The 26938-nt window shown below is 38.6% G+C and overlaps 1 long non-coding RNA gene across 1 annotated transcript; it reads left to right on the top strand.

Annotated features, from left to right (window-relative positions):
* Positions 1–7: 7 nt before the first annotated feature.
* Positions 8–22740, top strand: LOC150054793 (uncharacterized). Its single transcript, XR_016537588.1, has 6 exons — positions 8–934; positions 8860–8940; positions 10204–10279; positions 11704–11838; positions 22302–22465; positions 22604–22740. It is a non-coding gene; the product is annotated as an uncharacterized LOC150054793 (long non-coding RNA).
* Positions 22741–26938: the final 4198 nt, after the last annotated feature.

The raw sequence follows: 26938 nt of genomic DNA, 5'->3' as shown, positions 1-26938 counted from the left end.
GACAGGACGTACGCTTTCAGGGCGGGGCGGGAATCTAGGGTCAGAGCAGAGAAGCTTGTGCCGATGGAGACGTCCCGGTGCCCGCCGGGAAGATGCCCCGGTGCCCGCCGGGAAGATGCCCCGGTGCCCGCCGGGAAGATGGCCGCTGCCCATCGGTTTCTCTGGGATGCTAGCGAATTCCTGTCAGACTCCCAAGTCCCCAGCACCATCTGGCAGGCTTTGGCCCTGCGGGGAGAAGACACGCTTTCATCTGGATCCCAGAGGGAGGAAAGAAAGAGGAAGAAAGAAACAAAGAAAGAAAAGCAGGCCAAATAGACACTTGTAACCCGAGGCTGGGTGACACTTGGCCAGCTGCAAAACTACTAAATTTGAAGCCCATCTGTGAACTTTTGGATTAGTGAAAAACGTTAGGGCTGGAAAACAAACCATCCACCTCCACGCTGAGGTCTTAATTCCTAACCTCTGCTATCCTTTGGAAATACTTCTGCTTCCTCAGCAGCTCACCTGTCCCCTCGGGGCTCCTTATTTTCTTAGGCCTCAATCCATTTTCTTTCGTGATTAGAGCTGCCCCGTGAGTAAGGACTCGAGTTTTTCCACGGCTTTCTGCAGTTTTAAGTTTTGAATTATGACTGCTTGGAAATATGAGCGGAATAGGGCCGACAACATGCTATCGTAGGGTTTCTCAACAGCTGGCTGTGCTGACACTTCAGTCAGGATGTGCAGTGCTTTGCTGGGTGTCTGTTCCTGTGCATAGTAGACTATAGTGGCATCTCTGTTTTCTACTCACTTGGAAGCCAGAAGCAGCCCACTCATGCCACCTGTTTTCATGACTTAAAGCCTCTACACTCACTTGTCTGGGGAGTGAAGGGGGGAAAAAAATCACACCAGGATTGAGAATGAGCATAGTAATGGAGAGCACTGGTTTTAGAGACAGGTGGGTAGAGCTTGCTTGGGTTTCCAGCTGCTCACACTTTGAGCTACAGCACCACTTAGAGTTTTGTGGTGGTTAATTGGAAATAAGAGTCTCATGGACTTTTCTGCCCGGGCTGGTTTTCAACCACTATCCTAAGATCTCAGCCTCCTGAGTAGCTGGGATTACAGGCATGAGCCATCAGCGCTCAGCAAGAGCCATGATCTTGAGCCCATGCACCCTGCTTGGTGTGCCAAGTAAGTTCCCAAGAATATTCTTTCACTGGGAGAACACAGGGAGTTGCAATGGTCTTGAGAGAAAAACATTTTCTTCGCATATAAGCATTTTTCATGTCTAAAAATCATTTATATTTTTTGCCATTGATGTTTTGAAATTGATATACTTTGATTTCGGAAGAAACAATGTGTTGATCTACCCAAATGAATTAGCATATGAAAAATTGTGTTCAGATTTGTGTTCAGTTGTGATACTTATCAACCACACTATTTCTTTTTTCTCTGTTCCTGAATCTTTTTTAAAATATATTTTTATTGTAATTAATAGAAGGGTTACATTATATTCACCAGATAGAAGGTGCATGACTTCACAAACATTGATACCCTTTTTGGTGTCTTGGTCCCCATTTCCCTCTCCCCATCCCCACCCCTCATCTTGTTTTCCCCCCTTCCCTATCCTATTTCAAATAACCAAATAAGCATATATACAATATATCAGATAACAAGGTAAAATACTGTAACCATATGAGATAACCAAGGGACAACAAAAGAGATGAGAGATAACATAGTACATTAAGGACTACAATCACTCATTATATGGCTTTTGTTTCTATATCCTGGAGGTCCTTTCTTTTAGGGTCATACTATTTGGTCTAGATTTTGCTCTATTGTAAATCTCTGCTAGGAGAGCCCAAGGTTTCTACTGATTATGACAAATGAGGGAAACCATTGAGCCTATGTTCCTTTGAGTCTGGCTTACTTCACTTAATATGACTTTTTCTAAGTCTTTTCCATTTCCTTACAAATGGGGCAATGTCATTCTTTCTGACAGCAGCATAGAATTCCATTGAGTATAAATACCACATCTTGTTGATCCACTCATCAAATGAGGGGCATCTGAGTTGGTTCCATATCCTTGCTCTGGTAAATAGTGCTGCAATGAACAACCATATCCTTTCATACCCTTTATTAGGAATGTGGCTTTTATTCATTTACCTCTTTTTTTTTTCTGGTAGTACTGGGACTTGACCTTTGGGCCCGGATGCTGTCCCTGTACCACTTGGCTTGAATTCAGGGCCTGAGCACTGTCCTTAGGCTTTCTCAAGGATAGAGCTCCGCCTCTTGAGCCACAGCACCATTTCTGGCTTTTTCTATGTATATGGTAACCTAGGAATCAAACCCAGGTCTTGCATTCTGGATAAGCATGCTACCATTAGGCCAAACTCCTGGCCCAACTTCTGTGTTCTTTTAATGATTCAATTAGACCTCTCTTATTGGATATGCTCGAAGAAATTTGGTATGGAAGTATAAATAACATAAAATATATTGCACATGACATAATGTAGGCTACTGGGCAAAAGTATTATTTACTTTTAATATACAGTATTATTAACATGAAGTATTATATTTAATATACAACTCATTATTTTAAGTATGTTGTTATTAGTATTATTCATTTAATCTCTGTGTTTACAAATGACTCTTAGTTTCATAACTCATAAAATTCCTGGAATTTTTGTGTGTGTCTTGGGACATGACTAGTATTATCAATGAAAAGAATCTAACAAATGCAGTTAAAGCAAAAGCAAAAGATGAAGATTTTTTCATTCAATTACTATAAATATGTTTTAACCCTAAAATTCCTGAAAGAAAAAAATGAAGGAAATTTGTGGAAGTTTCTGAAGATATCCATGTGAAGACAGAGTGAAATGAGTAGACTTAAATTGTGTGTGCACATTGTGTTGATCTCAGACTAAAAATCTTCCAGGTTTTGGTGACTGAAGAATCACTGAGAATTTTGAGTTTGTGAGTAGCTCCTGATCATCACCTAATCAAAAATACTATAGGGGATGGTTTATTTAATGAGAAACTAGATTAATGTTTATTGATATTATATTTTGAAATAATGGTGTACTTTGCTGCTTGTCACTAGGGGGGGGGTTAGGAAAGTTTTTAACTCTATCTCTGTGAGAAATACAAATCTTATTCAAGATGTAAGGTGCAACTGACAGGCATTTTGAAAAATGACTCCAAACTAGAGCTCTTCCAATTATAGTTAATGACATATATTCCAAGTTCTTTTTTAAGCACAGGAAAAAATTGCTTCATTGTCTAAAGGTCCTTATTAGATAAAAACAGTGTTTATCATTGTCAACCTATAATTTGATTTTTTCTTAATTTTGTTGTTAAAAGCAAGATAGAATATGAATGACTATTATTCTCTGTAAAGCAATATGTGCCTAATGGGAGAACAGGTAGACCAAAGAGAGAGATAATAGGTTCTACTGACCCCAAATGACTGTTCTGAGTTCTCATAGGAAACAGAATTCTGACTTCTGAACACAAATAGAATCTTGTCCATAGCCTTTCTCAGAAGTAACAACCACATAGAGTTTTCTTTTCATTCTAATTTGCTTAATTCTACACTAGATTTTTCCTACACTAGAAAAGGGCACAAAATTATGATTCTTTTTGTAGTTTAATTGGCCTTTTTGTTACCAATAAAATACTCACTCATATTAGGACTCTGGCTACAGTGCCCAAGAGTGCAGATATTAGGGCCATTGATAATTACCACAGTTATCTGTTTCTGTTTCTTCCCAGCTGTGTTGCTTAAATCTTTTCATCCAATTAAAAGAAAAAGGCTCTCAGAGCAGCACTTAATCATTCAGTGGTTACTAGGTAACCTGTCCCTGCAGCTCATTCTGTTTGTCCACTGCTAATCAATTGCCACAGTACAATAGGGAGTGTTTTCAGCCTGAAAAACAATAGTAATCTCCACTGAACACACTCTGTTTACCAATGGTTACACCATTCTAAACGAAGCAAAACAAAGCCCCACAAAGTTGTTCATCTAATATTTCACTTTAAGTGCAGACTTTCAGCAGTTTCGTTAGGAAATCTGAATATGTATAAGCTTAGATGGAGTGGTTTCTTTGTTTTTATTTTTTACTTCATTTATTTAGTTAGTTGTTGCCAGTCCTGGGGCTTAAATTCAGAGCCTGGGCACTGTCCCTGGGCTGTTTTTGCTTAAGGCTAGCACTCTACCACTTGAGCCACAGCTCCACTTCTGGTTTTTTCTGTTTTTGAGTAACTGAAGAATTGAACCCAGGGCTTCAGTATGCTAAGCAAGCAATGTTCCAATGAGCCACATTCACAGCCCTATTTGTTTTTAATGGTACTGGCTTCAAATGCCAAGCCTTGCTTTTGCTAGATAGGTGTTCTTCCACTTGAGGTTCACCTTCAATCTTTTTGCTTTTGTTATTTTTCAAATAGAATCTTGCTTTTTCCCCAGTGTAGCCTGGGTCCTGATATTCTGCTCCCGTCTGCCTATCTGATTCATCTCTCTATTTTTCGTTATAATTCATTTATATGATATCTTTATAGCTGTGAACCATTCTAGTAGGCTAGCGATTATACTCCTATGTATGCTTCTATTGCAGTTGGAATGATAGGCCACTAAACCTAGCAGTTCTAAGGTTTGAACTCAGAGTCAAGCACTTACTAGTGCAATGCAATACCATTGAGCTACACTTCCAGCTCTGGTTTTCATGGGCTATTTTCAGGATAGTTTTAGTTCCCATATAGGCCTGCATCTGAACTGTCATCCATCTACAATAGGCTTCCTTCCTACTATAATCACATTTCCCTTCTGTGAAGATGGAATCTTGTGAGCTTTTCTTCCCAGGCTGATTTGACATCCATTTGGCTTGGGATAACAGTGAATACCACTAAGAATTGAGAACAATTCTTGCTAACTTTTCTGTCTGCATGGCCATCAACTGAAATCCTCCCTTCTTTGTCTCCCAAGTAGCTAGAACTCTAGGTATGATGACCTTTTTTTTTTTGTTTTAAGTAAATAGCTGTACAATGAAGTTGCCATTTAACAAAGCAGTTTACAAGTGTAATATACTTCTATCATTGTCATCCATTTCAACATCAACATTCTTCCTAATCTCTATTCGACCCAACCCTTCCCTCAGTCTTCTTCATTTTGTAGAACGTAATTTGGATTTTTGAGTTTTTGTTTTGTTTTATTATTGCCACAGCTAGTCTCAAGGAGGTGGGAAGTAGTTCTTGATTCCCTCAGGCATATCCCATCTCTGACTTGACAACTCTAACTTCTTCTCTCTTTCCTAGTTTGAACCCTTCCAATTTTTTGTCTGCAAACAATTTAGTGATCATAATTCTTCAGGATATAATTTTAAATACTACATTATTTCCATTTACATCTAATCTCTGTTGACTCTTAGTTTGATAATTCAGAAGAGTTCTGGAACTCGTCTTTGGACATGCCTAACAAGATCAATGAAAATTACCTAACAGATTCAGTAAAGGCAACAAAACTCTAAATTATTTAGCAGTATAAAATATGACAGTGGCTTCTAGTTATATAACATTAAGCGTCCACTGTAGTTTCTACCATAGGTACTTTTCTCCCCTCCCCACTTTTTTATTACCACCAATTTGCCCTTAGAGTCATTTTTAAATTACAGAAATATTTGTGGATCATGGTAATGATCTCCAGAATAAGAGGGAAATTTTATCCAACTGTTTAGTATGTAATATTAGGAAAATATATGCTGGTCTTTTTTTTTTTTTTGCCAGTCCTGGGCTTCGGCTCAGGGCTTGAGCACTGTCCTTGAACTTTCTCAAGGCTAGCACTCCACCACTTGAGCCTCAGCACCTCTTCCGGCTTTTTTTGCTATGTATGTGGGGTATCGAGGAATCGAACTCGGGTCTTCGTGCATGCTAGGCAAGCACCCTACCACTAGGCCAAACTCCCAGCCCCCCATATGCTGGTCTTTTAGATTAAAAAGAATGACTTCAAAATATATAGATTGGATTGTCTAAGATAAGAGACTTAAGTCTTGAACTCTTACCTTTCTCATTTCATATGAACATGACTGTCTATGTAGCATATGCATAAGAAAGTGAATGTGGCCAGGAGCATGCCCTAGTAGTAGAGTGCTTGTCTAGCATGCAGAAAGCCCTGGGTTTGATTCCCTGGTACCACATACACAGAAAAAGCCAGAAGTGGTGCTGTGGCTCCAATGGTAGAGAGCCAGCCTTAAGAAGGCCCAAGGACCGTGCCCAGGCCCGGAGTCCAAGTCCCAGGACTAGCAAAAAAAAAAAAAAAAAAAAGAAGAAGAAAGAAAGTGAACATGCTTAATGATATCACATTGTTGTAATATGATATGATATATGTATGTATGCATGTATGTATGTATGTATTTTTTGCCATTTCCAGGGCTTGAACTTAGTGCCTCATATTGTACCATTTTAGCCATACCTCATCCTCTAGCTTTTTGCTGGTTAATTGAAGACAGCGTCTCATATTTTTCTGCCCAAGTGGCTTCAGCTGAAAATGTTCATGTCTCAACTTCCCAGGGAGGTAAAATTACAAATGTGAGCCACCAGCAACCCCATTTTCCAATTTAGTGAGATGAGCACTAAATAAAGAGTCCAAGTGTCGAGTTTTGAGCTAGTTACCTTTCTAGTGCTTTCCTCTGAAAGATGAGGGTTTTGGGTTAGGCATCACTGACATCCATCTAGCCAGGTAATTTTCACTGATGATGCTAAGCATGTCCAAAGACAAGTTCCAATATTCTTTTGAATTATCAAACTAAATTCTGACCACCTCATTGAGTAACGAAATGATTCTTCTTTATCTATCTTTATATAAATCCCCAATCTCCATGTCTTAAATGGGAAAGTAGAATGCTTTCTGTGTCCAGACCACCATCAAAATTTCTATCCAGATTGTAACCACAGAAAGAAATGTTTATGTACTTCTTGACTTATTTTTTTTTTCTCTAAATGTGCCTATGGGTAGAAACTAGATACTTAATGTTACATAATTAGAAGCTACTTTCATAGCACATTTTATAATGCTAGACAATTTGTATTTTGTTGATTTTATTTTTATTGATGTGCTAGCCATGTCTGAAGAGACAAACACAGGTTCCAGGAATCTTCTGGACAATCACTGGAACATTTTACAGTGGAGAATTATCCCTCATCAAGTAGAATGTTTCTCTTTCAAGGACATTGGAAAAGGACAGCCCAAACGATTTCCTGAAGACTAAAAACTGCCATGTGTTATTTTAGCCAATATCAGTGTAAAAGGCACAGGACTTGTTGATTCATGGTTTCCCCTCAGCTTCTGCATAACAGGACAAACTATTTTTCCCCAGGTCAGAATCACTGGAAGCTGAATGTTTCAAGATATATTGGAAAAATGTCAGGTAACACAGAATAGCCACTGAGTGTGTGGCAGAATCAGCCTATTTTGGAACTGGGTATGCTGTTTGCCAGCTATGTGATCTTGACCATTTCTGTACTATACTATTAAGACGATATCTATTTCTTGTGATTGTTAGATTGATGAGAAGTAGTATATGGAAATAGTTTTCAATCATAGTGCTTAGTTGTCATACTCTGGCCTCCTCTGGAAGCTAGACACAGAGAGGGATCCAAGTATGCTAGTTTCTGTAGGAGGTGATTTCTCTAAAGTTCAATGGGGAGACAGAAGTGAGACAGAAAAGGGAAGGAGTCCCAAAAAGGAATACTATCAAACAAGTTTTCACTGTGGGCAGCTAGGGTTCAATCCAGGGAATTTAGGATAAACAGTACAAAACATAATCAGAGCTGGGGGAGCTGGAGCATTTACCTGTCTCCCAATAGTTCATGTCTAGAGGCCTTAGTTGGCTAATTTCATGGTCTTCTGACCTGCCACATCAGCAGTGGGATTCTGTGTTTAGATAAAGCCCTAGCAGGCACTCAGCCGCAGCAACGCAGCCGGTTGCTGGAATTGGTATGTGAGGAAGTGAGTGGAAAGGGCTGAGGAGACATAGGCTGATAGTGTCTGTTGCCTTGGTAACAGGGGCCAATCAGCATACATTTACTCCTCATATTTTCAAATATTCTTCCAAAGAGTCTTTTGGTTTCTTTTAATATTGAAAATTCCTGACATAGAAAAGATATTTGTTGTGAACACCTGTTGTTTTGCTCTAGGTCTCCCTCTCCCTCCCTCCCTCCCTCCCTCCCTCCCTCCCTCCTCCTCCTCTCTCTCTCTCTCTCTCTCTCTCTCTCTCTCTCTCTCTCTCTCTCTCTCTCTCTCTCTCTCTCTCTCCTTTCTGTAGATTATTCATCTCCTTTAGGTGATAAGGTCTCCATCTTCTTTCATTAAAAGTCCCATCTTTTCTTCTGTTCTGTCCTGGGAGAATAGTTCCAGATAGATGGCTATAGGGATTGTATCAGAAAGGTTCCAGGGCTCTAACAGCATCTCATTCTATCTGCTCCTCAGTATTCTCTTTGGGACTGAGCAGCTAGAGCTATTGATGTTGATGTTGTAACCTAAGAGGTATAAGTTTTGGGTACTTTTAGATATTTTGTTTGCTTTCTGGAGAATTGAAGAGGAAGGGGCTTGCTTAAAGACATTTTATCCTTCAAGTATAACTCTGAAGTGAGCTATGCTTCTTGGTCTATACCAATTATATAAGCCAATAAATAATGAAGTACTTTTACTAGCAAAAGAGTCCTGGTATCTATCTATCTATCTATCTATCTATCTATCTATCTATCTATCTATCCATTTACATTATATACATAAATATTTATATCTTTATATATGTATATGCAATTTCATGTATGTATGAATATATGAATTTGATTCATCCATTGATAAGAAAAATCTAATTTTTTTTCCAGGGAAATGGACAGTCCTAGAAAAATTATGTGAAGTAAGTCAGGTTCAGAGTGACTAAGGATGCATGTTTTCTCATATTAAATGTAAGCATATATGAGAACCCACACAGAACCATATGTGTATATACACCAAATCAAACTGACAGTATGGTACATAGATTGTAATGTGTAACTCCTTTTAACAGTTAACTGACAGTTTGGTCAGATTAATACCAAGAAGGTGAAATACATCTTGTCAGAGGGGGTGAACCATAAGGAGATGGGGGTAGACAAATGGAGAGAGGAAGGGTGGGAAAATTTATAATATTCAATGTATGTATAAGAAAATGAAACTTGGTTGGGCCGGGAGTTTGGCCTAATGGTAGAGTGCTTGCCTAGCATGCACGAAGACACGGGTTCGATTCCTCGGTACCACATACTTAGAAAAAGCCGGAAGTGGTGCTGAGGCTCAAGTGGTAGAGCTCTAGCCTTGAGAGAAATCCAAGGACAGTGATCAGGCCCTGAGCTTAAGCCCAGGAGTGACAAAAAAAAAAAAAAAAAGAAAGAAAAAGAAAAAGAAAATGAAACTTGGTGACTTGAGGAGATGGGGGAGGGGCTGGAATTGATGGAGGGGAGAATGATGGAAGGGGAAATATTGATCAATATACTCATGGATTGACAGGAAGAAACCCTCTGTACAGATGGTTAATAAAAATATATCACCTTCAAATGTAAATACTCAAGTAGTTGTAAAAGCCTTTTAGCCAGAGGTCGGAGGGAGGCAGTATGTACAGGATGCTGTTAGGTTTCAGAACATTGTTCCTCCTATTTGAAGTTTTTGCATTTTGTGCACTAATTCTGAAGTGAAGGTATCAAGTAATTTCAAATTTTCCTGTGACAAAGTTATTTCTTTCCAATCTTTCCATTCTAATTATATGAAGGAGAAATCTGTTTGGTGCTAGTATTATCTTTAGCACTTTTCACTCTAGCTAATCTCTGTTGGTAACAAAGAACCAAGTTTGTCTCTGCAGTGTCCTGATGGGATTTAAGAGACTCATTTGTAGTCTTTGTTTTGTTTATTTATGACAATAACTGTGGTTCTTCCAATTATGAGTGAATCATCTTTCTAAAAATATGGTTAATATGAGCATCTGGGGGCCTAGCTGAGCGAGAGTATGTACTTAACATGCATGAGGCCTGAGGTTCAATCAGCAACAAGAACAAAACAAGGTTAATTTGAAAATTGAGCACATTCAAAGGAAAACATATGTAAAAAAAAGGCTAGGATAACAGCCTAGAAAAAGTCATAGGGTATTGAAAATATTGGAGCTTGGAAATCATTTAATGTAATGGTCTGTGTTTCCTTAGGAAAGGAGGGGAACCATCAGATTTGCATGTGATTTCTGATGTGATTCTGCTCAAGGACCAATTTGTTTATTGATGGGTGAGTTTCAGTTCCTTTGGGGATAAAAATACAGCACCCCCCCCATGACTTTCCATTCTAATAAAGTTCCCCTGTCTACTGGGTGACAGGGGCCCTTGATACTTCATCTTGATTCCTCAGTTGTTGTTTTAAATTTTCAGCATTTGAAAATAACTTTCAGATTTTAGTCTTCCACCCCCAACTGCTTTTTCTTTTTTCTTTCTTTGTTTTTGAAAAGTAATTTTTATTTAAGTGGTTGTACAAAGGCAAGGGGGGTTTCAGTTCAATCAGTTTATGTGCATAATGTGTCTTGATCAATGTCATCCTTTCATCATTCTCCCCTCACAACTTTTTTTTTTTAATTACTAGTCCTGGGCTTGAACTCAGGACCTGGGTACTGTTTTGTTTTGTTTTGTTTTTTTCTCAAGACTAGAGCTCTACCACTTGAGTCATAGCAACACTTATAGCTTTTCCTGTATATGTGGTCCTGAGGAATCCAATCGAGGGCTTTGTGAAAGCTAGGCAATCACTCTACCACTAGGCCACACTCCTGGCTCCCACCTTTTGTTTTTAATTGAAGAATTTGTGGGAACTGTGGCCCTTTCCTTTACATGTTTCAGTACTAACCAGCCTAGAGGGCTTCAATGGCTGGTGGTAGAGATGGCATGAGGTGCCATCCTTACTCTCCTCCATGTATATATTGCCATACACATATATGGCCCTGTGTATATATGGCCCTGTATATATAAGCCTTGACTTCTTGCTTGACATGACACATTTTTTCTTCACGAATCTCAGTCTCAATCATGAGGGACTGAGATTGCTCTTGTCTATGGACTCAGTGTGCGCTACAACATGCTCCTGAGATGGCAGCTCCAGCCAATGCAACGTCTCCAGATGTTAGTAATATGTGTCAAGATGTGCCTTCAAACAACCCCCCTTTGATTCATGGTTCTCCACTACTTCAATGCACATGCTTCCTTGACCCCAGCTGTAGTAATCTCTTGTTAGACTAATGGGCTGCCTATGATTGTAAGGTCCTTGTCTGTACTTTATGGAACTAGAACTACAGGAGTGCATGAAAAGGGTGTGGCCTCTCTGACCACCTCCCATCATGCCTGTTACCTTTTTTTTTTTTTTTTTTTTGCCAGTCCTGGGGCTTGAGCTCAGGGCCTGAGCACTGTCCTTGGAGTTTCTCAAGGCCAGAGCTCTACCACTTGAGCCCCAGCACCACTTCCAGCTTTTATCTATGTATGTGGTACCAAGGAATCGAACCTGGGTCTTTGTGCATGCTAGGCAAGCACTCTATTAGTAGCCCAGACTCCTGGCCCAAACTGTTACCTTTTTCATTGAACTCTGCTTGAATCCTAGGGGTAGCTAAGCATCTCAATGGACAAATGTTGGCATTTAACCTGGATGTATAATCAAAATTCCTCTTCCTGTAGCCATATTTAAACCCGCCAATGGATGCTTCTTCGGGGATCATGGTTTCTAAGAGGGGAAGCTGCTGTCTCCTTCCTGATGACATAAAAGAGAGGCAGAGAATGACTTCATCAAATAAGAAATATTCCCACCTAAAGGTAACCCCCTTCATTTCTCTTTAATCATCCCCACATTCTTTTTTATTTTTGTCGGACTAATGTATAAAGGGGTTACAATTACATTCCTCAGGTAGTGGTTACATTACTTCTCGCATATTGATACTCCTTCTCATATTTTTGTCTCCATTGCCCTCCCCCCACCCCCTCCCAATCATCTTGTTTTTGCCCTTTCCCTTTCCTATTTCAAATAAGCAAGTAAACATATATTCAGAAAGTAAGAAAGTCAGATACAGTAATCATATGAGATTAACCATAAGGGAAAAAAAGAGAAAAGAAATAACATAGTACATTAAGTCATCTCTACATTCTTAGTGAGTGTGGTAGGCTGAATAATAGCCTATAAAGATGGTCATTGCAAATCATGCTTTTCCAGAAAACTAGAAAGTATCTTTTTTTTTTTTTTGGTTGTGGGGCGTGAACTCTGGGCCTGGGCATTGTTCCTGAGGTCTTCAGCTCAAGGCTAGCACTCTACCACTGAGCCACAGTGCCACTTCTGGTTTTCTGGTGGTTAGAGATAAGAGTCTCAGAGTCTTCTGTGCCTGGCTTTGGACGCTTATCCTCAGATTTCAGCCTCCTGAGTAGGTAGGATTACAGGTGTGAGCCATCTGTGCCCTGCTAAGAATGTATCTTATAACAAAGTTTCCTTGCAAGATATAGCAGTGACTATTGTTTGTTGCTAGTACATCTTTCTTTCCTTAGTTTTTTACAAGTTTTAGTTGGGTCATATGGAATCTAAACTATGGATGCACATAAAGCAAAACCCATTAGTGCATGGAATAGAAAGGGTTGTATGAAATGTCAGGGATACATTCTTAAAAGAAGGAAAGTGCCAGTCCTTTTTCAGGCCTTCTAGACTATAATGTGGATGAGATAGCAGGACCTGAAGCCAGGCATCTTAGATCACAAAGAAGCTTTTGGAATGAAAGCTGTAGAATGAAAGTTAGGAAGAGAATTTTAGTCACTGAATTTTCTGTCACTGTGGACTTACACGAGGTTCCCTTCACCCTGAGTATGAGTTTTCATACTTCAGAGTTATATATATCCCTAGTCAATTGCTGTCAGACTTACACATACCTGTAGCCTCTCCTTGTCAGAGATACACATATTCCTAGCCAGTTGTTGTCCATCTTTTTGTAACATTCTAACTCGATTATGCAATGCCTTCTTGGATTAGACTGAAACTATAAGTCTTTTCACAGCTTTATAGGAACAACTTAATAACTTGAACCAAGCTGATACTCAAATTTTATTAGAGGTTATTGTTTTACCCACCCTATTTTCTATTCTTGGAATGATCTAGAACAGTTGCTATTAACAATGCTAAAGGTTTAGAGATAGGGTGGAAATAGGACCAAATAAAGAATCATGACAGTAGATACCTTGTATTGTAACATCTAATTCAGTTGTGTGAACAAGAATAAGATCACTGTTTCTTAATGGTTAGAATAGGTTTACTTGCAATCAATGTTAATAACAGCTATGAAAAATTGTCCCCTCCCATAAAGAGCTGTGTCTTCCTAGGTCTGACAAAGGTCAAATTGCTAGAACTTGAGGCTATCAAATTGCTTTATGGAATATGGCAGATTTAGTGTTGATGATTTCACTGATATTTTGTTCTTAGGAAATCATTTGTTCTTTTATATCATGTTCAAACACCACACAGTTACTACTATCATTTACTAAAATTAAAGTGCTTTAGAGTAAGGAGATGAATCAGTGTCTTTGGTACCTCTTAGGGGGAGGATTGGAACAAAGCACCTTGTAGTATAATTTTTTAATAAACTTGTCTTTTTCTAACTCACTTCCTGTGGTTATAATCTAAATGAGTAAGCAAAAAAGCTTGAAGGGATGAGCAGTTGACATCAATGTATTAGGACAATAAATGCCAAGTCACTGGTATTGTTGGAAGTTGCATCCATTACACAGATACCTTGACTTTTTGATAATGGACACCCCCAGATTCGTGCACATACACTTCACTTAAAGACTTCATTCCAGCCTTTTACCATGAGTAGATATATGTCTTTTTCAGTTAGATGTTTCTCTGGTAGGCAGTAGGTGTTTGGGTCTGGCCTTTTGATTCAACTTGTCTTTTGTTCCTGCTCCCTCCCCTGCCTTCCTGTGCTGGTGCCTGCTCATGAGCTTGAGGCTCATGTGACTCTTACCTCCAATTAACCTCCAAATGCCAGAAGTGTCTCCAGTGGTAGAGCCCTAGCCTTGAACAAAAATACTGTGAGATTGAGTTCAAATGTGGAACTGGCACAAAAAAGGATAGTGTTCTATACCTGAATGCTTGCTAGAAATCTCTTCAAGAATATCTGATTTTCGGGGCTGGGAATTTGGCCTAGTGTTAAGAGTGCTTGCCTAGCATGCACGAAGACCCAGGTTCAATTCCTTGGCACCACATACATAGAAAAAAGCCAGAAGTGGTGCTGAGGCTCAAGTGGTAGAGCTCTAGCCTTGAGAAAGTCCAAGGACAGTGCTCAGGCCCTGAGCCCAAGCCCAGGACTGGCAAAAAAAAAAAAAAAAGAATATCTGATATTCTTGAAGAATAACTGAATGGTACTGACTCCTGGTCCCTCTCTTCCAGGATATTCTGACTGGAATATTCAGATATTTGGGCTTGGGTTTAGGCATTGTAATTTCATCTGCATTTCTCCCTTGGTGACTCTTAGAAGCAGTATGGTTGAAAAGCACTGCAGATATACAATTATAGGTTGTTTACACTACAAATATATTTCTATGTTGATTGCGACTGAAACTATGTATTATAGATCTAAAGCAACCACTAAACATCTTTAGGGACTAATACAAATAAATGTATGGAGATGACCTAATGAAACCCTATGAAACTCTTAAGTGAATTTGAGAAGTTTAGGGAAAACAATGAGAAAGAAAGAAAGAAATGATAGAATAAATAGAAAACCACTAGTAAGTAGGAAATAGATATATATTGCCAGTCCTGGGGCTTGACCTTAGGGTCTGAGCACTGTCCTTGGGCTTTCTCAAGGCTAATACTCTACTACTTGAGCCACAGCACCACTTCTGGCTTTTTCTATGTATGTGGTACTGAGGAATCAACCCGGTTCTTTTTTGTGCATGCTAGGTGAGCACTCCACCACTAGGCCAAACTCCCAGCCCAAGTAGGTATATTTTAATGCATATCCCATGTGACTGGTTTAACCACTAAATGAAAGAGATTACCACACTATCAGAAAAATACAAAACACAAAAACAATTACATGTGTTTTTACAGATACCAACAATATGGAATTTACATAGAAAAGTGAAAGAACTAGTCAAAACAATCATATAAAAGAAGAACAAAGTTGGCGGTACCAGAGTAATAGATTTCATAAATTAAAAGACACAATACCTGAGACAAGTACTACTGCAGGGAATAGTGTAGATCAATAGAACAGAGATTAATTTGAGTGGGTCTCTGAATAAGACTTACAAACATAATGTCTTTTTGATAAAGTTGCAAGGTTGATTAGGTGTGGAAAAAAGGATCAACTAATGATTCTATTGGATAAAATAATGAATGGGGGGCTGGGATGTAGCTCAGTGGCAAAGCACTTGCCTTAGCAAGTTGCAACATTCTGGGTTCGATTCCCAGTACCAAAAAAGAAAAGACAAAAAAAAACAGTTAAAAAAAAGGATAATGAATGGGAATGATTGCCACCTTGCAGGCAAAAACCTCAGTGAAAAGGTCAAAGTGATGATTCATGTAGATATCATATACCTGCCTTCCTCCATGCTTTGTAATGGGATGTGAGGGACAATTCACTTCAATGATAGTGTTATCCCCCAAACCATTATCTCAATCTCCTCAGGAGAGAATTTTTAGATAAACCCAAATTCAAGAATGTTTCTATAAAATACATGAGCAGTACTCTTCATGGTCATAGCTGGATCACAAAACAGAATGAATGTAAGTATATTACCAAAGAATTGATGGTAAGAAGAGGTGACAACTAAATGGCAAGTGATATTGTAGAATTCAGTCCTGGAACAGTAGGGGAAAATATGGAGAAATTCTAGTGAAGCTTCTTATCTATTTCTACCATACCCATGATACTTTCTTGGTTTGGGTAATGAATATAATGGCTATGTAGCTTGTATTAGAGGAAGATAGGTAAAAGGTAGATGGGAGTTCTTATAACCATGTGTAAGTTTTAAACTATTTCAAAATAAAATAGAAAAATTTAACTTGTTATTTTTTAAAGGCGAGGAAATCAAGGAAGAGCGTGTTAAAGTAATTTTCTATAAATGAAGTAAATGGTGTGCATGGTGGTATTTTAACTCATTCTGACCATAAGCTTGTATTCACTCTTTATTCAGCTGTCTTTTAAGCCCAGTGTGTTGAGGGGTACACTATATATTCTTTAGTTTGTTTTTATTAGAGATGAAGTATTTTATGATCGTGTATTCCCAGAACCTTACAAAATGGCTATTTTGGAACATGCTTGCCAAACAGTGGTTGGTGAAGATAGCTTTTCTCTTCTCCTCAATGTGTGTTCTTCACAACTTTCCTTTTTCATAGCCATCCACAAACAAGTGTGATATCTCAACCCAGCATGTGTCTTTCCATTTTTCCCTGCTCAGGGTGTATTCAAAGAAAGCAAAGGAAAGGCAAAAATCCTCACAAAAAACCTGTTTTCCCCCCAAAAATCAGAAGAGTTGTCAGGGTGAGCACGTTCAAGGAAGCTTCATCCTCTCTTTTCTGAATCCCTAGCATACTAACTGCTATAACAGCGTCCTTCACTTCTGATAAAATCGGTATCTCTATCTTTTTAGCATACCAGAATTTGTACTCAGGGCCTAATACTTGCAGCAGAGACCCTCTAATACTTGATCCCTATTCCTACCCCTTTTTGCTTCGAGTTATTTTTCGGCTAGGGTCTCATGTTTTTGCCTGGCTTTGAGTTGTGATCCTCTACTTTTGTCTTATCCTTAGCTGAAGTCATAGCCATATATATCATGATCTTACACTTTTGGGGGGGAGTGGGTGGGTCTGGACTGTCCCTGATCTGCTATCCTCCTGATTTCTACCTGCTGAATGGCTGGCAGTATAAGAAAGACCACTATATATATATATATATATATATATATATATATATATATATATATATATATATGTTGCTGTTTTTGCCAGTTCTGAGGCTTGATCAACTCAAGACGTGAGCACTGTCCCTGAGCTTCTTTGTGCTCAAGGCTAGCACTCTACCACTTGAGTCACAGCACCACTTCTGGCTTTTTCTTTCCTTCCTTCCTTCCTTCCTTCCTTCCTTCCTTCCTTCCTTCCTTCCTTCCCTCCCTCCCTCCCTCCCTCCCTCCCTCCCTCCCTCCCTCCCTCCCTCCCTCTCTCTCTCTCTCTCTCTCTCTCTCTCTCTCTCTCTCTCTCTCTCTCTTTCTTTCTTTTGTGGGTCATGGGGCTTGAACTCAGTCTGGGCATTGTCCCTGAGCTCTTCAGCCCAAGGCTACCACCCTACCCTTGAGCCAAGCCCCACTTCCCATTTTCTAGAGGTTAATTGGAGATAAGAGTGTTAGGCCCTTTTGTGCCGGGCTGGCTTTGAACCTTGGTCCTCAGATCTCAGCCTCCTGAGTAGCTAGGATTACAGGTATGGGCTACCCCATGCCTGGCTCTGGCTTTTCCTTTGTATGTGGCATTGAATCAAACCCAGGGCTTCATGCATGCTAAGTAAGCACCCTACCACTAAACCACATTCCCAGCCCTGCCAGGCTTGCATTTATATTCATTTTATTTAAATTTTAATAAACATGAATGGTGCTATGAGCTATACCTATGGAGCTATAGCTAAGCTCTTCAACACTTAATGATCTTGCTTAAGTATCCACAGTTCTTCAAATGTAATATCGTATTTAGCTGGTGGGTACATATGTCACACTCTCTCTCACCAGTGAGAAGGGGCCATGAAGGTTTATATGGGCTGGGTCTGAAGGTATCACACAGCATTTCTTTTTTTTTTTTTTTTTTTTTTTTTTGCCATTCCTGGGCTTGAGCTCAGGGCCTGAGCACTGCCCTTGGACTTTCTCAAGGCTAGCACTCTACCACTTGAGCCTCAGCACCACTTCCGGCTTTTTGCTATGTATGTGGTACTGAGGAATCAAACCCTGGCCTTTGTGCATGCTAGGCAAGCACTCTACCACTAGGCCAAACTCCCGGCCCCTCACACAGCATTTCTGTTCACATGGATTAGCTATCGCCTCAAGGAAGGCTGGGAAATAGTCTGGCTATGTGAGTTTGGTTGCATGTATGCATATTAATGCCCAAACATGGAATTGTTTGTTGGAACAGCTTGGACCAAGCGCTCTAGGAATTATAGCAGATTTCCTGACAGCTGATATCTCTTTCTCAGTCCAAGTGAGAGAGCATCTCTTACCTCCTTCCTGGAGCTCTATTGTGTCTTCTGTTCTGCCTTCTGCATGAACAATTGCTGGTGGCAAATGCATGGGGGAATAAATGGATATAAAAGAGAACAGAGCTGCAATTGTGCCAGTAAACCCAGCTGTCAGGACATATCCCTAATACTACAAGTACTCATCTTAAGTGTTTCTTGGAAGTGATCTTTTTATACCCAGCCAAGCCAGAAGACACCAGTCATCACTTCCTTCTTTTATATAGCTCTGTAGCGTGAGTGTTGTGGGGACTTGTCAGGCCCTAAGTGTCTGAGTAATAGAACTTTTGTTAGAGAGAGAGGGAGAGAGGGAGAGAAAGAGAGAGAGGAAACATGGGGAGAGCATGAGTCTATAGCTGTCTAGCTGTCATTGTGGCTCAAGTGTTGTCAGGAGGATCAGTTCTTTCACATAGAAGCTAAGCTCACTGGGAGGTAGATTAGACCCAGGACTGTCATGTTCTAGGGCCTGGAAAACCTGTTAGCATTCATCCCAGTCAACATTTTCTCAACTTAATTGAAACATAAAAATGTGAGCTGGTTGTATTTACCAGGTAAGGTGGGTAGGCATAAATTTGTTTTGGGGGCAATATCACCCCTTCCCTCACTCTCTGACTATATATTCTTAAAGAATAAGAATCTCAGTGAGACAGTATGGTACAGCAACAAAAATCTCAGCTTCCTGGAGTAACTTGCTCTGATTCTATGCTCAGCTGAGCCTTCTGAATTTCAAATTTTTCCTTTATAAAAGGAACAACCCCCCTCCGCCCCCAGCTATCAGAAAGGATTGTTTTCACACACATTAGAGGCTCAAAGTAAGTTTTTCTTCCTCCTGGCCCTTGCTTATTAGAGAAGTGAACTGAGAAGTGTAAAATATTAAAATTGGAAGATTGTTTAAAATCATCTAGGTCATCTGTTCCACTGAATTTCATACTTTTCTTTTTCCTAGCGTCATGAATTGATGTGGAAAAATGGACACTTTCAAATTTTAATGACAGCTTGTCTATTAGAAGGGGACGATAGAGAAGACTGGGACAACTAGTATCAATAGGATTGTAGAGATGAAATCACATAGCTCATGCATTCTAGATGTATGCAGAGATTGGCTTGAACTTTCTGGGGTGCAAGCTGGTTGATTTGAACCCAGAACTGAGATACATATATCTTTTGACTCAGTCTGACATCTGAGAGTTAATTGGCCATTGGTACAAAGTACATGTAAAATATTCTTCTTTGTAGTGTCCTTCATAACAGCAAAATGCTAGAAATGTGGATATTCCTAAATGGGGAGCTGACAAAATGAATTATGGTATACTCATGTTTTATAATATGTGACACATTTATGTTGATTAGAATGGGAAGATATTGACAATGAATTGAGTGGGAAAAGGAGTACAATATATAGTCTTAAGGAGTAAGTATAATCTATAGGGTTCAGTATAGTCTACAGAGTATGTAATGTGATTGTTATTTGCTATAAAATTAATAGGCCACGCAAAAGGGAACACTGCTACATTGTTGGTGGGAATGTAAACTTGTTCAACCACTCTGGAAAGCAGTATGGAGGTGCCTCAAAAAACTAAACATAGAACTTCCCTATGATCAAATAACGTCACTCCTAGGCATTTATGCAATGGAACAAAAACAAGGCCACATTTAAGCTAAAGCACAACATTCATTGAAACATTGTTCAACTAGAGCAAAAAATATGGAATCAGCCTAACTACCCCTCAGTGGATAAATAGATCAAGAAAATATACATAATTAAATTCTATACTTCCATCAGTAAGATTGATATTGTACCATTCATAAGAAAATGGAAAGACATGGAAAAAAATTATATTAAGTGAAGTAAGCCACACTAAATGAAACTTAAGTTACATGATTTCCCTCCTTTGTGGTATTAAGAATGTGCCTATATAGCTACAAGTGAACACACTGGATGGTAAAATTTAAAAAAAAACTGGGACATGATAAATTATACAGGTCTTAGGCATTCATGCAGAGTGACACCAACAGGATATTCTCAGGAGAGGATCACAAGGGCTCAATAGCTATGTACATCTGATCATATAAAATAATATTTATTGAAATGAACTCCAGGAAATGGAAGCAATGAATTTTTTCTTTGTTGCTGTTTTTATTTTCTTTCCATTTTGTCTTGTTTATTCATTTTTCTGTCTTTGAGATGGGGTAAGTGGCACGGAAATGGTAGGACAAGATGTGAATAAAATGTAGCAGTGGTGTTCACTGGTCATTGTGTTGAAAATGGAGGGGAGGGAAAAACTGGGAGATACTGAGGGAAAGGGTGACATTGTCTAAAGAGAAATGTGCTCTCTGCCTAACTTATGTAATGGTAACCCTTTCCAATAACAATAAATACAATTAAAAAAGACTAGAATTAAAAATGTGTAAATTATCTATTTCAGCACATATTGACTTTATAATCATAAAAATCTGCACATATCTTCTTTTGACTTGAGATAGAACGGAAACAAAAAAATACCTCTCTACTTCCCAACTTAATTGTGTGACTTGAGTGTTGTTAGTGTGTAGAATCCGATTTTAGTTTTTATTATTTAACTTGACTGCAGAAATCCTACTTCCTCAATCTCTAATTTTCTCCATCACTCTTTTTAGGTGGCTCTAAGACACAGATCTTTTCAATGAAACTAGGCAATGAATTAATAAATAACGAAAATTACTTGGTTTCTTCCAAATTGTAACACTTACACATCATAAATCTATTTTTTCCTAAATAAAACTAATTGATTAGCAGTTAGGCATCAAATTTGCCCTTAAGCAACATCTAAATCAAACAGATTTCCTCTCTTGTGATTAAGAAACTTTAAGGACTACCAGGCAAGAAGCAGGATGCACACTGCGTATGGGTTGCCATGGTTTAACTGAGAGTTGGGCTAATTTAAGCTTATCCTTAATTTGGATAGACATAAGTCTCGCTCTGCAGGGTTAAAAATGGTGCAAAAGGCGGGACTGTTTTTAGATTGGATAGGAGCCTGGATGTAGTAGCAGCTGAAAATAGAGGTCCGTATCTTTAACCCTGTGGCTACCAAAATGGTTAAAGAAATTCATTTAACTAGATTCTTTTTAGAGAATAAGTTAGACTGACCCCCAAAAGCTGGTGACTAATTGCAGAGATATTTTGAACCAACATTCTAATATCTGTAAACCCCGCTGAATTGTATATTATGAAGGCTCATATTGGTTTTAATATCAGCTAGTCAATTCTCATGGCAGCTTTGTTCTATTGAAGGATTCCAGATTGTAACCAATTTAATGTTTTTAGCTGGTAATTTCCTTTTCCATTTGCAAATGGCACTATGCAGTAAACAGGAGATAGACTGTTAATAGTTTACCCTTGATTTTATTATCCATACGGTTTCATGTGGAATGTCATACATTATTAAAACAATGACCTATGAATCAAGAAATGTAACCACAGCAGGTAAAGAATCCATAAAGAATAGAAATATAAGCTTTGAGTAGTTTCAGACTTGAGATTTTTTTGTTTATTTTTTAAACTTTTATTTTCAAGGTGATGTACAGAAGGGATACAGTTACACACATAAGGTAGTGAGTATATTTCTTGTTGAACATTATTACTCCCTCCCTTGACTTGAGATTTTTAATCCCTCTTTTTAGAAACTGCAGGAGCTCTTTGATGGGGTCATGGTAGGGTAAAATTCCCAATCAAATTAGAACCGGCAAACAAAGGTTTCTGTTTTCATCTTGCTCTTGGCCAATTCTAAGATTTGGGCAAATCAAATAAGCTGTTGGGATCTCAAATTTCTTGCAAACTAGTTAGCTTTGAGAACATTTGAATTAGATGAGTTAAACCATTTAAAATGTTTACTCTTCCTTATTTTTAAATGGTTGAATGCATTTTTTTCAAATAAAACCCACATGGAAATCCATTTTGAAAACAGGAAAAACAAAGTACTACTTGTTAATTTGCTCTGAGTTGAAAAGATCCTAAATATTTTTCTTTTGTCTATTCTCCAGCTATCCTGGAAACATCACATAGGACCCCACAGAGCCTTCAGAGCACAATTTGAGAACCAGTAGTTCAGACAAACTTTAATATGTCTCATTCAATCTTAAACTAATCAATGATTCTGAGAAATCTTTTAGAAATATGCCATAGTCTCCATGGTATTCAGCCAAAGGTAAAGTATAACAACTGCCAAACGATGGTGATCATAATGTGAGACATTATGGGTTAGAAGCCTGTTGCTTTGGTTTTCCTGCTGTATGACATCCCATGACCCTGATGTGAGTCTGCTTTCCCATTGTCTATTTGTTAGGAGATCTTAGAAGAAAATACTTTACTGCTTGATTCATGCCTTCTGAGATTTTGTCTGCAAACAGATGTCTGCCCACAGAGTCATCATTTCATAATTTGAAAGTTTTTTATACACTTTTGGATTGCTTACATCTTTGCTTGGCTTACGAACTCCATTATCTGAAATGATAAAAAGTCACATGTAAGAATAACTTGTTTGTTGTCAGATTTTATCTGTGTAGACATTTTTATTGACAGAAGTAGGGTGCTGAGAGGTTTAAGAACTTGCGAACTCACATGGAAAGAAGCTAGAATTTGGGTCCTGTAAATCATGATTAAACCCTGTTATTCTATACCTCCAAAGAATAGGTAACTAATGGGAAATAGTACAAGAAAGGATTACACATTTTCTCACAATTTCTTCATTATTTTCAGCAAAATTTTCTGAGCAACAGTGGATACATTATCTAGTTCTTTTCTTTTCTTTTTGTTGTCGAGGTAATATATAGAGGATGGTTATTTCTTTGAGGGCTTGTTTTTGGAAGATTGAATTTCTTGAGCTGTAGGTATATTTTAGATATAAGACACTTGTCTGTTGTATGGCAAGTGAGGATCTTTTCCCATTCTGTGGGCTTCCTATTTATCTTGCTGGCTATGTTCTTTGCCATACAGAAGCTCTACAGTTTAATGCAGTCCTATTTGTCCAAACTTTCTTTTTTTTAAATTTTTTTTCATATATTTTTATTGTAATTAATAGAAAGGTTACGTTATAGTCACCAGATAAAAGGTGCATGACTTCACAAACATTGATACCCTTTCTCGTGTTTTGGTCCCCTTTTCCCTCCCCTAACCCCCGCCCCTCATCTTGTTTTCCTCCCTTTCCTATCTGATTTCAAATAACCAAATAAGAATAAGCATATATACAATATATCAGATAACAAGGTAAAATACTGTAATAATATGAGATAACTAAGGGACAACAAAGAGATGAGAGATAACATAGTACATTTAGGACAACAATCACACATTATATGGCTTTTGTTTCTATATCCTGGAGGTCCTTTCATTTAGCATCATTCTATATGGCCTTAGTATCTAGGATTTGCTCTATTGTAAATCTCTACTAGGAAAGCCCAAGATTTCTACTGATTATCCATTTGTCCAAACTTTCATTGATTTGTTGTGTTTCTGGGCCCTTATTAAAAAAGTTTCGACCTGTACCAAGGAGCCCAAGTGTGTCTCCTATTTCTTCCTGTAAAATTTTCAGGATATCTGGTTTTACCTCAAGGTCTTTGATCCATTTGGAGTTGATTCTGGTGCAGGAAGACAGATAAAGATCCAACTTTAGTTTTCTACAGGTGCTTTCTTTCTCTTTCTCTTTTCTTTTCTTTTTGTGGGTGATGGGGCTTAAACTTGGCATTGTCACTGTCCCTGAGCTCTTTAGCTCTAGGCTAACACCCTACCCCTGGGCCTAGGCCATATACCTGAACTCTTCAGCCTGAGGCTACCACTCTATCCTAGAGCCAAGCTCCACTTCCATTTTTTAGAGGTTAATTGGAGATAAGAGTCTCAGGTTCTTTTGTCCTTGGGCTTAGAGCCCTGATCCTCAGATCTCAGCCTCCTGAGTAGCTAGGGTTGTAGACATGAGCCACTGAGCCCAGCTATCTTTGAATTTTATAAGCATATTATCTAATAACTTGGTAGCTTGTTCTTTCCCTTTAACAATGATCAAAAGTTTGTTTTCATATTATTACATAGGGGCTGGGAGTTTGGCCTAGTGTAGAGTGCTTACCTAGCATGCACAAAGACCCTGGTTCTATTCCTCAGTACTACATATATAGAAAAAAGCCAGAAGTGGTGCTGTGTCTCAAGTGGTAGAGCTCTAGCCTTGAGAAAATCCATGAACTCGGCGCTGGCCATGAGTTTGAGCCCAGGACTGGAAAAAAAACCCAACACAGTTCATATTATTACATACACAGCTTCATCACTAGTTTTGGGCTTTGATTCGCTGATACTTCCAGACTGACATCCTAAGGAGCTGTGCCAGTCTGCACGTCCTGAGGCAATGAACCGATGCACCCATTTCCCCACATTCGTGCACATCTTTAATCACTTCTCATCTGAAAAATGAAAAACAGTACCCTCTTATTTGCATTTTTTGCATGAAGGGTAGAAGGTTGAAGTTTTTTTTTTCTGTTACCATTCACCTGTGCTTCTTTGAGATTGTGCAACTAAAATTGTTGGTATGGGACTTAAAAAGTGATAGTAGATCAATTAAGGAGGCCATGGAGTATTCAGTTGCTGTGACCCCACCATCATGACCCAGAATACAATTTCATTAATGTCTTTTAAGGTTGCTTGCTCTCCTGTGACTCTATACGCACCTTAGACTTCATAGTCCCTTAGTAGGGAAGTCTTCATTTTCTTCTTCTAAAATGTGAGTAACAGAAAATTCTCAAGATGATGATTATTTTTTAGAGGGAACATGAATGTGAGGGAAAACAAATGATTTAGAATCTAAGTTTCAGAAAGTGGCCAAATAATTTGCATTTGTTACTTGTCTGAGGTTTTAGTCATTTTGGGGTTTCAGCTTAGAGTTCAAATAACTTGACAAATCCAAATATTGATAGTGGGCCAGGAGGGTGGCCTAGTGGTAGAATGCTTGCCCAGCATGCACAAAGCCCTGGGTTTGATTCCTTGATACCACATACACAGGAAAAAAAAAAGTGCTGCTGTGGCTCAAGTGGTAGAGCACTGGCCTTGAGAAAGCTCAAAGACAGTGCCCAGGCCTGTGTTCAAGCCCCAGGACTGGTGGAGGAAAAAAAAAGAGAGGAGAGTTACAAAATATTTGGTAGTAATTTTTCCTATTATACTTATTTTAGAAGGAGGTCCAGAGAAGTGTATTGGGAAATGATAAGTTTCTGTATTACTTGTCAATAGTTCTTTTTGTTTGTTTGTTTGTTTTTAGTCTGTTGTGGGGCTTGAACTCCGGGCCTGGGCACTGTTCCTGAGCTCTTCAGCTCAAGGCTACCGCCCTATCTGTTGAGCCACATCACCACTTCTGGTTTTCTGGTGGTTAACTGGAGATAAGAGTCTCACAGACTTTAGTGCCTGGCTGGCTTTGAACTACAATCCTCAGATTTGAGCCTCCTGAGTAGCTAGGATTACAGGCGTGAGCCACTGCTTCCGGCTCAATAGTCCATTTTTATTATGTTTGGTTGAAGAACAGCAGCAGGACATCCCAAGTCACTGCCTATAGCATTATATTGTAGATTTAAAAATATCCCAGAAGCTTGCTTTTGTGGTGAGGCTATGGATCATAAACAGAACTTTTTTTTACTGTCCAAGGTCCTGAAATAACACACATTTTTGTTCTGCAGTCTTATATATTGCTTGGAACTTTAGAGTGTTTTATTCATTGGACAGGCCCATTCTATCACAACACAAACTCTTTCAAAATGTTTATCTAAAGTCAATACATTTGAATATCACTATTTACTAAATTTCTCTACTGAATAGAGAGAGCAGTTTTATATGTCAGAGCATCATGTCTTTTAAGATCTATTTTTCTAAGATATAAAGCTAAAAGAAGATAAGTTCATGTGATTATGTTTGTGATTGTGAGGCCAGGGATCTTCCAAATGATTTCAAAACCATAAACCTACATGAATGACTCCAACCTCAGCTAATACGGACCTAAGTGCAACCAAAAATTCTAAATAAAGAGATCAGACTAGGTCTTTAGGAATACAAATGGATAGTATAACTTGTAAAACACAAAATCATGACTCCCACACTTTAAAAAAAAACCCTGAAAAATGAGCAAGAGGAATGGAAATAAGGTTGTTTTAATGGCACAATTATGGAGGAGTCAAGGAATAGGATGTGCCAGTTCATGCCAGGCATGGTCATACTACAAAGACAAATGTATGAGATTTACATCTTTTTTTGTTAACAGAGAAAAATGAAAAAATTATCTATAGAAAATTATATGAAGATAATAAATCCACTAGCACAACGATGTTCATTGCAGCACTATTTACCATAGCAAAGATATGGAACCAACTCAGATGCACCTCAGTTGATGAGTGGATCAACAAGATGTGGTATTTATACACAATGGAATTCTATGCTGCTGTCAGAATGAATGACATTGCCCAATTTGTAAGGAAATGAAAAGACTTAGAAAAAAATCATATTAAGTGAAGTAAGCCAGACTCAAAGGAACATAGGCTCACTGGTTTTTCTCATTTGTCCTAATCAGTAGAAACCTTGGGCTCTCCTAGCAGAGATTTACAGTAGAACAAAATCTAGATACTTAAGGCCATATAGAATGATGGTAAATGAAAAGACCTCC

This window comes from Megascapheus bottae, chromosome 14, assembly GCF_031878675.1.
Source record: "Megascapheus bottae isolate mThoBot1 chromosome 14, mThoBot2.hap1, whole genome shotgun sequence".
NCBI lineage: Eukaryota > Metazoa > Chordata > Mammalia > Rodentia > Geomyidae > Megascapheus > Megascapheus bottae.
This window is presented reverse-complemented; position numbering and strand designations above follow the sequence as displayed.